Source organism: Ascaphus truei, chromosome 6 (assembly GCF_040206685.1).
Source record: "Ascaphus truei isolate aAscTru1 chromosome 6, aAscTru1.hap1, whole genome shotgun sequence".
Lineage (NCBI taxonomy): Eukaryota > Metazoa > Chordata > Amphibia > Anura > Ascaphidae > Ascaphus > Ascaphus truei.
The window spans coordinates 44,352,979-44,362,391 of record NC_134488.1 but is presented as its reverse complement, the minus strand read 5'-3'; the positions used below and the strand labels follow the sequence as shown (position 1 = coordinate 44,362,391).

Below are 9,413 nucleotides of genomic sequence, written 5' to 3'. Positions count from 1 at the left end.
AGGCCCTCATTCTCTCACGTCTCGATTACTTCAACCTCCTGCTGTCCGGCCTTCCTACCTCTCACCTGTCTCCCCTACAATCTATCCTAAACACTGCTGCCAGAATCACTCTACTCTTTCCTAAATCTGTCTCAGCGTCTCCCCTGCTGAAATCCCTCTCCTGGCTTCCGATTAAATCGCGTATCTCACACTCAATTCTACTGCTCACTTTTAAAGCTTTACATTCTTCTGCCTCTCATTACATCTCAGCCCTAATTTCTCGCTATGCACCATCACGACTCTTGCGTTCTTCTCAAGGATGTCTTCTTTCTACCCCCTTTGTATCTAAAGCTCTCTCCCGCCTTAAACCTTTCTCACTTTCTGCCCCACACCTCTGGAATGCCCTTCCCCTCAATACCCGACTAGCCCCCTCGCACCTTTAAGACCCACCTTAAGACACATCTGCTTAAAGAAGCATATGAGTAGCACTGGATAATCATGGACACATGACACAAAGCTTGGCCCCCTGCAGACGCACTTACTAGTATTCCCTCCTACTGTCTCTGTACGTTCTCCCTACCTACCAATTAGATTGTAAGCTCCTCGGAGCAGGGACTCCTTCCTTAATGTTACTTTTACAGTATGTCTGAAGCACTTATTCCCATGATCTGTTATTTATATTTGTTATTTATATGATATGTATTACTACTGTGAAGCGCTATGTACATTTTATGGCGCTATACAAATAAAGACATACATACATACATACCTGCATCGAAACAATCAGGATCCCAGTAAGGGTCCAGCTAAATTTGGGTGTTACAGAAGTTACACCGAAAAACAAGGGGGTCCGGGTCCAATACCAGTAAAGAAACTAAGCAGATATACCTCTCTCTGAGTGTTACGACTGGGCACTTAAAGAAACACAGTATTCATAAATATCACCAAATAAAGATGATGTTGTACTAAAAATGTTTCTTGTGCGCATTATTTTCACCCTTGCTACCTCATCACTCAGCCGGCCTGAATACTGCTCCCTGGGTCAAGGTAATCCATGCTGAGTAGCCAAATATTTTACTCCGATGTAATCTCCCTAGAAGCCGGGCCGGGAGGTTTACATATGTTAGGTATGTCATACTGTAATAAAGTTTTCTACATTTGTACCGCTTAAGGACAAAAGGGAAGCCTAGAAATAACTTTAACTAGATACAGATAACCGTTCTTATTCTTATACATATACTGTATAAGAAAATAGGAACATGAAAAGATTGTATCAGTGCTATAAGCTATCATTCTTTGTTATTTAATACACAAATGTAGTAAGGGTTATTGTTTCTACTAATAAAACAACATATCCCTTTGTAACACAGAATGCCATACAGTTTCCATAGGATTCAGTAGCAGTGATAACACAGAATATCACAGCATACTGTATGCCACCATAACTGTATACTGGCGCACCTGTGATCATTGTACACATTCACAGGGCTGTGTAACTTTATATCTAGGAGAAACAGACAATACATGAGTTAGGGTCCAGTACATCCCGTCAGATTCAAATTGGCTTTTTCACATATCAGATGGAGTCATTGTTACAGAGTTTTTTTTAGGGCTCAATGTGGCTCAAGGCTTGCACTGTTTAATGAAAGAACTGTTTTTCAGTATTGTACAACAAATACAGTGCAACAGAAAAAGAGAGCACTGGACTTGTAAGACCGGGCAGTGTGACATAAGGCCAGGTGCCCCTTCCCTTAAGGTTATGTGCTGTAAGGCCAGTGGGAGGGGTTAAGGAAGGGGTGCTTAAGGCAAAGTGGAGGTATCCTAGCTTCCTCTTTCTTCTAATCTACTGGAGTGAAGTCCCATCCACCCACACTGTTTTTTCAACATGAGAGATGTCAGCATTGGAAGAAAAGATCAGGATTTTTGCTTTGTTTTGTAACAGCTTGGGGAATGTGTTGGCAGGAGTAATGTTACTTTGGGAGAGGGACTCAGTTAGTATTGGTTCCTGGAGGGAGGTAGTACACCTCAGAAGTATTTAGTTTTGGTGATGACCTTCCAAGTGGAATTTGGTGAAGGCGGTGCCATTTCACACTAGGCTCGGTTGGTGTGATGGTGACCTTCCGATGAGGGCTCTGTGCATTCAGACTAAGGTGCTGATGGGCTAGGTGAGCATGATCTGAGCGTATCCCTTAAGCTCAGGTAGGTGTGAAGTGGAGCAAACTGTTAAGGTCCCTAGTTCGGGATAAATATGAGATATTTATCTGTTGTAATAAATAAAGCTGTGACAGTTAATTTCTCCCAAGAACTTATATGGTGCATTTATTTGAAATGGGAGAGGGATCAAGCTCGAGGCATGGGTAAGTCAAAAAATCCCTGTACTTCTAAGGAAGGGGCTGCATGACTTTACGTAAAGGGGCCCACCCCTAAAGTGCAATGATGTAAAGGACAGAGGGAGGGGTTAAGTAAGGGGTACATAGGGCAAGGGGGAGGAATCCTAGCTTCCTTTTTTTTCTAGGATCTACTGGACTGAAGTCCAACACACCCACCCTGTTTTTAGTCATTATTGATGTCGACTTAGAAATGAAAGATCAGGATTCGGCTCTGTTGTTGTCGCAGCTTGGGGTATGTGTTGGCGGGAGTAATATTACTCTGGGAGGGGGACTATTTAGTTGGGAAAGATGGTACCACTCCAGGCTCGGCAGCTGGAATGGTACTGGCTTCTGGATGGAATTTGGGGAAGGACGTTTCATTCCAAACTTGGCTCGGTTGGTGAAGTTGTGACAATCCGGGTATCTGTGCATTTAGACTAAGGTACTGATTGGCTAGATGAGCACGCACTGAGGGTATCTCTCGAGCTCCGGTAGGTGTGAGCAGAGTAATCTGTATAGGTCCCTAGTTGGGGATACATATGATATATTTATCTGTGTAATAAATAAAGCTGTGGCCGTTAATTTCACCCAAGAAGTTGTACAATGTGTTTATTGGGAATGGGAGAGGAGTCCAGCTCGAGGCGTGGGTAAGTCATGTTTCCTATATCTGTATAACCTGAAATTCTCTGTTTCCCGATATGCTGCTTCCTCCACCTTTGACCCAGCTGGCATATTATCATACGTACGCAAACTCATCACCTTGTGCCAAAGGGAGAGGGAAGTAAAATGAAGAATGGTTCAACCTGTTTAAATGCACATTAATATCACACAAAGGTTACGGAGCTAACTGATTTATCCCATCACGCATTGAAGCAACAATTAAAAATTTATTTTTCAAAAGCTTTATTTGTCTGTTTTTAAAGGCATCAAAGATCAGGATTTTAGGCCTTACTTATGTCCCTGCTTTTGGGTCACTCTTATGCACATTTAAATCTCCCTCTCCTTGCGTGCCACAACAAACACAAGGTGATCATAATCCAAAAGATCTGATTTCTTCTTACTGCTAAACACATCTAAGCTCTGGATGATATAACCTGTGTCACTGAGAGCCTGACGCAAGAATTCTTCATCGTATGTCAGAACATGCAATGTGTGCTCACCCAGCTTGTAATATGACATATTGAGAAATCCATAGAGTTAGAGATACCCCCCCACTTTTAGCAGTGTTGACATGTTCTTCAGGATGCTGCGATAATCATCTTGGTGTTTGCTAAAAACTTCCAAGCACCCACAGCTAAGCAGACAGTCCACTTGGGGTAACACAACGGGTTCTGATGGGTTGGCTTTTGTGAGGTCACATTTTAGCACACGCGTCACTGCTCTTCTTGTTTTATCTTCCTTTTCTTGCCAATCCTCACTGAAAAACAGTAGAAATAATGATGTTAGCATAACCTTATGTCACATATACAGATGTAGTCATGTTATTGACCATCTCCCCATTGTGCACTTGGCCAAGTCTACTAAATAAAGGTTTCTCACACTGCAGCGTTATGCATATTATGTATGTCCCACTGTAATAAAGTTTGCTACATTTGTACAGTACCCCTTCAGTACATGAGAAGGGTGCCTTGAAATAACTTCAATTAGATACAGATAACCACTTGTATTCTTATATGTTAGTCCTCGTCCAGGCTGAGAGCGACTGAGCCGTGCTGTGAGAGCAGGGGTGATTAGTGTCCAGTGTAGGTGTGCGCGGGGGGAGGGAGGTGCATGCCGGAAGCATGCCCATGAAGTCACATGAGCGGTTCATCCTCATTGGCTGAACCGTGCATGTGACCAGGGCAAGCGGGACAATGTCAAAATAATTTGTCTAGGTAATCGCGGAGCGCTCAGGGGCACCTGCATCCGCACACTCAGGACAAACACATTGTCACAATGTGTTTGATCCCACTAAGCACGAGTGCGCACGCACGCTCAGCTTCACCCTGGACACAACTTAAGAAGACAGGAACATGAAAATATTGTATCATTGCTATCAGTTATAATTCTTTATCATTAAATACACAAATGTACTAAGGGTTATTGTTCCTTCTAATAAAACAACATATCCCTTTGTAACACAGAATGCCATACAGTTTCCATAGGATTCAGTGGCAGTGATAACACAGATTATAGGCTAAAGCAGTAAAAGTCAGGGCATTATTGAAAACCCTGCTCTCTGATTGGTTAAAATTCCGGGCATTATCCACAGTAATGCCCTGAATTTCAGCAGCTTGCAAAATGCAGTTTTCAATCTGTTTATTTCCAGCCAATCAGCTTTCAGAACAGCTGAGACATGGCAGGGGATTGGTCAAAAAGTATCAGTCACGGTTTGACTCCTTCTCTCCCGAGCTGACTGAGATTTTCTGAGCAGATTCAGTTGAATTGGGGGGGAGGAGACTGCAAAGAAATAAGTGTGTTGTGTATAGAGGTTTAGTGTTGTGTGTGTGTGGGGTGGGGGGTGGTGTAGAGGTGCTGTGTTGTGGTGTGTTGTGTGTAGAGCTGGGAGGGAGCGTGCAAAGTTTAAAAGTGGCTGCATTTTTTATTGTGGCTGCAGTGTGTGTGTGTGTGTGTGTGTGTGTGTGTGTGTGTGTGTGTGTGTGTGTGTGTGTGTGTTTGTGTGTGTATAGAGCTCCAGTGTGTGTGTGTGTGTGTGTCAGTAGCAGTGTTTATGGGTATAGCATGTGTGTGTAGCAGCAGAGTTTGTGTGTGTGTGTAGAGCTGCTGTGTGTGTAGAGCTGCTGCTGTGTGTGTAGAGGTGCTGTGTAGTGAGTGTAGAGAGGTGCTGTGTTGTGTGTCTAGAGCTCCAGTGTGTGTGTGTAGAGGTGCTGTGTTGTGTGTGTTGAGCTGTTTTGTGTGTGTGTGTAGCAGCAGTTTGTGTGTGAGCTGCTGTGTGTGTGTGTGTGTGAGTGTGTGTGTGTACACAAAGGGGGTGACAGTGTGTGGATATAGATATCTGCAGTGTAAGCGTATATAGAGGTGGTTTTATTTTTAAGGTTTTTATTTTTTCAAACCTGATTACATTTTCATGATTCTTTCTGTGCCCTTTCCCTATATTTATGGGTTATGCACCTTGCAATCACAGTACGTATTGATTGGACCGGAATCTGTGAATTTAACACATATTCTGAGCAGGGGCGGCTTTTGTGGCATTTATACCAACCGTACCCAAGATGTAAAGCAGAAACTGTAACTTTTAGGAAAAAATAATGGACTAAAAATGACTTTTTACCCTTTGCCTTCCATGTCACAGACATATTTGGACAGATGAGACCAATCAAAGGACCCTGGATACTTTTTCAACCACATTTCCAGTTCCTTGTGGTGGGTTTCCACAGGATCTAACACAATGATCTCCTTGAAGATTTCGCTGGCTGACAGGAGATGATGAATTACCGGACCCATGGTGATATCAATTAGTGTATCTCCACTGACACCACCTAAAGCATAGAGACAAAGGTCCAGAAAATCATACTGATTAAACAATAATGTATCCAGCCTCCTCTTATTTAATCTTAGAAATAGCAAGCTTCAATGTTGATCTCTATGTAGTGATTGTGTTAATGCGAATATAGATGCTTCTATAGAAGATGTAGGGATTTTATTAACAAACATATATTGTGCAGTCGAACTATTCCTGGATGTAAACGCAGCATGGAAGTTAGAGGTAATTATTCCTGATAATATCTTTTAAGAAAGAGGATTCTGTCAATGGCATGTATCTGTCTCTGTGTCACATTGCATTTATATTAAAAACTATCACCAACTGCTTGCAGCAGGTGTAATATGATCAAAGAAATTCACATAAGGAATAGTGAGGGATCTAACTTTCCGTCCATCCAAACATCTGTCTGTCTGTCTGTCTCTTAAGGGTTTTCAATTTGGGTTTAAAATGTAAGATTCTAGTGGGTTCTGATTTCTCACACCTTGTGTCACCCATCTTTATTAGTTATTATAACAAGATGAATTCCTATTTTCTGGAAAATGCAATATTACTGATATTTTAAATGAAAAATTGAACTAATATTTGACTGTCTCAGATTAGAGGGGTTATACATCAAAGTTTCCCAGTTTCAAATCTGGTGAAAAAACTTTAGCACATAAAATCAAGGAGACGTTTTTTTATTATTCTAGTATTTCCCTCTTAGATTTAATTTAAAACATACCAGTTAAAATCAAATGTATTGAATAACAGTTGCAAATAGCAAAGCACTGAGACCCAGATTTTACACTGTAATGTGACATTAACATAAGTTCAAAAAGGGGGGGGGGGTGGACTGGGCGCTTCTAAAGTGATTTTATAGTGATAATAGACAAATGTAATGAAATACAAAATGCAAAGTGAATAAACTTAAATATGTGATCAACCAATATCTTTCACCAACCCATATTGAAGAATAGCAATGAAACAATATATACAATGTGAAATGAAGCTGCTCAACATCCAGGTGGGACTGTTCATTGTCCCAATGGTAACAGTTTTCTTCTTTGAGAAGAGGAGCGCTGAATATATCCAGTAATATGTGGAATGAAAGAAAACAGGATAGTGCAGATGGTATATGCCAATAGTTAAATAAATAATAAGGTTCCGATGTTGTTGCACTCACAAAACTTCCAGGTATAAAAGGCATGTCAGAGATTCTTCTCTCTCTGACTGGAGCCCTTTTGTAGAGAGATGGTGTAGTCACAGGATATCCCTCAATGTGTATCGTTTGTAGTCATCAAATATACAATGAGAGAAAGATGCCACAATAGTGTGTAATGTTTCATCAAATGTATTCAAAGGTTTAAGATAAAAAGTAACAAACTCACATTTTCCATAATATAAAATTCATTCATTCTTGTTTTAAGTAAATGTATATTATTTGCCCTGATTTAGTGTATCTAGTCTTGAGTTTCCAGAACAGAAATAAACACACATACCTGATGTGAATGCCTTATGCAGTTGTTTTAGTGGATATTCCACTATCTCATCTTGCAAATCATTATTTTCAGCACAAATATAGGTGTCCAATATTATTCTTGGATCTATGTCCACATGGTGGTACTGTTTGTGGCTGGAATCCATTGGGTTTATCTTCTGTTCTTCTGCTCTGACTCTGTGTCTTCCGAACTTCATGTGCATGAGAATCTTATCATCTGATTGGAAAGAGCAGCTGACTAGTCAGGTACACAGACATTGAGACAGAAATATGCTGAATTGTATTAGATAAATAAAAATCACTCAGTCACTGTAAATATTCTGGTCACAAGGTATCCTCTCTTTTGTGCAGCACTGTGCCCATGAGTGCATCTGCATGTGTTCCACCGTCTTTAAATACTATATATATATATATATATATATATATATATATATATATATATATATATATATATCACACAGAAGACTAAGACAATCCCCAAAAATAGCACTCTAAATTTACCACAAAATAAATCTAGAAGTATAAAGGCAAAGACCAGGATTCTGAGTCAAAGTAGAAAAAAGGAAATATTTTAATTGCGAGCTATAAAACACACTAACATTAAAAACATAAACACACTAAAGGCAGTATGATGAAAATAAAAAGCTGTGACTAGAAAAAAAATATAAACAAATAATAAGGTATAATCACTGCAAGTAAACCCTAAAGCAAAAAATGTATCAAAAATACGATAATTAACCTATCAAATATATGAGGTGATACAAATGAGCTAAAAGATTACAAAACCTCCCTAAGGATCCTAGCTACAAATAATATAACTAAGCGCAAAAGAAAAATAAGAAATATAAGATGAATAAACTTATATACACAAAGGTGAACATAAGACAAAAATAATATATCTTAAACCAAGGGGGGGGGGGGGAGACAGGGGAAAATAGGATGAAAAATACTCAAGCCCTGTACAGCAATAACCAAAGAAAAGATAATAAAAATATCAAAAAGCCTTAATGCAAGATATGCCTGTGGACTCTGCAAAAAAGGAAAAACACATGGCTGTATAGAATACCAATGAAAGCCAGTGCTGAGTGCATGATCAGATAAGCATATGCCTAGATCCCACTGAGGGGAAAGAGACTCTGGGCAGCAGGGATAGTAATGCTCAGCTGTCCAAGATAGTATACAAGTCTGTCAAAAGGAGTATTGCGAAACCCAGTGACTTGGAACGGCGCTATAACCAGCAGTGAAAGTGGTCAAAGAATAATATAAAAATATGGTGATTCTGAAAGATTCTCAACCTTCCAGGGAATATGCACTGATTCCCTTACAAACATTTAGGATCCAGGGCAGGAAGGGAGCGATGTCATCAGGAACACCCAGAAAAAAACACATAAATAATCATAGTGTAGTAAATAAAATAAGTGTGAATCAAACTAAAATAACTTGGCTCTTATGGATGACCTACTTACAAAAAGTAAGGTAAAAAACAGCAGGTTTGTTTAAAGATGAGTCTTTAGGCACCTCAGCTTGAGACCGCAGCACACAACAGTAAACACTGGTAGCAGGCTGGATGATGTTTTCACGGAGGCTTCAGCTCCCAGTCAGGTATATTGTAATAAATGAGCACAATCACATAGGGGTTTTCTTTAGGCAGTAGATATGACGGATCGGCGGATGAAAGAACCTCCACTCCTCTCACTGTCCCTCCTCGAGGGTGCCCCCTCGTCCGGTGTCGGATGGATGGCGTCTGTCGTCACGTCCTGGCCTGGGGGTGACGACTACCGGTAGGAGCGGATAGATCGAAGGGTAGGAGGATCGCCGCACCGCAACTATGCCTCCGGGGATGAAGCAGGTAGTCAGACAGCCAGACTGCGATTCAGCTGTACTCTGCTTACTCTGCTTGCTTGGCTCAACGCGTTTCACTGCGTACCGCAGCTTCCTCAGGAGCAATGATTACATCCCCTAATGGGTGTTATTTAAATAGCATACTCAATTAGGTCAATAATTAAAAACACAATCAAATAGTTAATTAATAAATTACACACAGGTTCTCCCATAAAGGGTACATAATCACTGTGGTCCAAAAATACGACGCATAAAATACATT

General features: G+C 40.5%; 1 pseudogene; it reads right to left on the bottom strand.

Moving 5' to 3' along the window:
- Positions 1 to 3,234: 3,234 nt before the first annotated feature.
- Positions 3,235 to 7,565, bottom strand: LOC142496453 (nicotinamide N-methyltransferase-like; annotated as a pseudogene).
- Positions 7,566 to 9,413: the final 1,848 nt, after the last annotated feature.